Raw genomic sequence first — 241 nt, 5'->3', positions numbered from 1 at the left:
TACGGTAATTGTAGTGGACATATAGTGGCCCATAATCACTAAAACGAACGAGTCAATGGTATACTGTTAATCAATGGTATACTGTTAATTCTATGCATGTGTTGGGTATACGGACTGTTGGTTCCTCAACTACAAAAATATTACTCAATACTGGATCACAAAACCGGCCCAGGTATATGCCACCTATCACTCAGTCCCTTATTAATTGATGCGTTTTCACTGCTCTGCTAATGAGCTTGTC

This window comes from Penaeus monodon, chromosome 31 (assembly GCF_015228065.2).
Source record: "Penaeus monodon isolate SGIC_2016 chromosome 31, NSTDA_Pmon_1, whole genome shotgun sequence".
In the NCBI taxonomy this organism is placed as follows: domain Eukaryota; kingdom Metazoa; phylum Arthropoda; class Malacostraca; order Decapoda; family Penaeidae; genus Penaeus; species Penaeus monodon.
This window is presented reverse-complemented; position numbering follows the sequence as displayed.